The sequence below is a fragment of the Penaeus vannamei genome, chromosome 32, assembly GCF_042767895.1.
Source record: "Penaeus vannamei isolate JL-2024 chromosome 32, ASM4276789v1, whole genome shotgun sequence".
NCBI classification, from domain to species: domain Eukaryota; kingdom Metazoa; phylum Arthropoda; class Malacostraca; order Decapoda; family Penaeidae; genus Penaeus; species Penaeus vannamei.
The window spans coordinates 5,012,853-5,015,352 of record NC_091580.1 but is presented as its reverse complement, the minus strand read 5'-3'; the positions used below and the strand labels follow the sequence as shown (position 1 = coordinate 5,015,352).

At 20.4% G+C, this 2,500-nt stretch overlaps 1 protein-coding gene across 2 annotated transcripts in view; it reads left to right on the top strand.

Moving 5' to 3' along the window:
* The window catches only part of LOC113829638 (uncharacterized), a 30,141-nt gene that overhangs the window by 263 nt on the left and 27,378 nt on the right, over window positions 1–2,500 (top strand). The gene's annotated exons all lie outside the window — the stretch shown is intronic.

Here is a 2,500-nt window from a genome sequence, read left to right as displayed (position 1 = left end):
TATATATATATATATATATATATATATATATATATATATATATATACAGATACATATATATCTAAGTATATAAATGCATATATATCTATATCTATCTTATCTATCTATCTATCAATCTATCTATCTATCTATCTATCAATCTATCTATCTATCTATATGTATATATATATATATATATATATATATATATATATATATATATATATATATATATATATATATATATATATATATGTCTATCTATCTGTCTATCTATCTATATGTCTATCTATCTATCTATCTATCTATCTATCTATCTATCTATCTATCTATCCATCTATCTATCCATCTATCTATCTATCTATATAAATATATGTATATATACTCAGAGCAACTCAAAGGTGGAATAGTGAAAAAAAAGAAATCTATTACAGCCAATGCAAACTTTTCTGTTCATTTTCCAGTTCATCGACAGCTGATTGTTCAGTCATTAGGCTTAATTACTCCATGCTTCCCAAACAGTTATAAGCAATAACGAAGAAATAATGTACCTCGAAGACTAATGAGAATTTGAATTGCAGTGACACCAATGTTAATGACTATGAAGATAACGTGATTGTGATTGCTGCTTGAACAGTGGGTTATCATTATCTGTGTTGCTTCTTGGGCTGTTATTATTGTTGCAGTTGTTGTAGTCATTATTATTTCTATGATAATTATTTTCAGCATTACTACTGATCATTATTATAATTATCACCATCACTAGCATCATCATCATTACCATTATTACTTTTATTATCATTATTATTATTATTATTATTATTATTATTATTATTATTATTTCTATTTTTATTATTATTATTATTATTATTATTATTATTATAACTATCATTATCATCAATACTACTATTATTGTTATTATTACCTTTATTGTTATTGTCATCATTATCATCATCATGATTGCTAATAATAATTATGATGATGATTATTATTGTCATCATATTATTATTCTTATCAATATTATCATTGTTATCATTATCATCATCATTATTATTATTATTATTGTTATTATCATTATTATTATTATTATCATCATCATTATTATTATTATTATTATTATTATTATTATTATTATTATTATTATTATCAATATCACTGATATAATTATAATTATTGTTATCATTATTATTATCCCTATTAGCGATATTATCATTATTATTATTATTAGTAGTAGTAGCAGCATTGTTATTATTATAATTATTATCATCCTAATTATCATACAATTATTATTTTTGTTATTATTACTATCATTATCGTTATTCATTTATCATCATCATTATCATTATCATTACCATTTTTTTTTCTGTTATTAGTATTATCATTATCAATAATGACATTTTCATTATCATTAGCATCATCAATATCATAATTATTATTTTATTACTATGATCATTATTACTTTTACTGCAAATGCTATCATTATCATCATTCTCTTTAATATTGTATAGGTATTATTGTCGTTAATAATATTTTTATTATTGCAGTCGTCAATGTTATCATTATTGTTTTATTATTGTTATTATTATCATTATTGTTTTATTATTGTTATTATTATCATTATTGTTTTATTATTGATATTATTATCATTATTATTGTTATTGTTACCATTATTATCATTATTTTTATTATTATCCTTATCATTATCAGTATTACTATTATTATTATTATCATTATTATCATTACCATTGTTACTATTATTATTATTATTATTATTATTATTATTATTATTATTATTATCATTATTGGTATTATTATTATTATCATCATCATTATCATTATTATCATTAACATTATTATTATTAGCATTATTATTATCATTACGATTATCATTTGCTTTATCATAATCCTTGTTGCTTTTATCATTATCTTTATCATTTCTATAGTTTTCATTATCATTATTATTGATTTTATCATTATTATTACAATGATTATAATGATCATTATCATTGCAATGATTATTACCAGTACTATTTTTTGTTACTATCATTATCATTGAGAATATTATCATTCTTAATTTGATCATTATCTTGATGAGGATTATTATGATAACTATTATTATTTTTACTATTACTGGCATATGATCATGTTGTATTAATTCTGTCATCAATATGATTATTATTTTTATAAGCATTACTTTATGCATTATCATTAAGTTATTAACTTATTAATTTCAATCATCATGGTTACAATTATTTTATCTTTATTTCTGATATAACAAGACAATAAAAGTCATTATCATCTTTGTCATATTGCAATTATTATTAATATCATAGTTACCGTTATCTTCTTTTTATTGATTAATTCTTTTTGCTTACTACACCTTGTATTATTACTTCCTTCTCCCTCGCCGCTACTTTATCCAGACCAACATTACCGTAATGATTCTTAATTAAATGATTCTTAATTACTTTTCATCACCACTGCTTCAATTCAGGCTTTTTAACACTCGCACAAGTGGAGC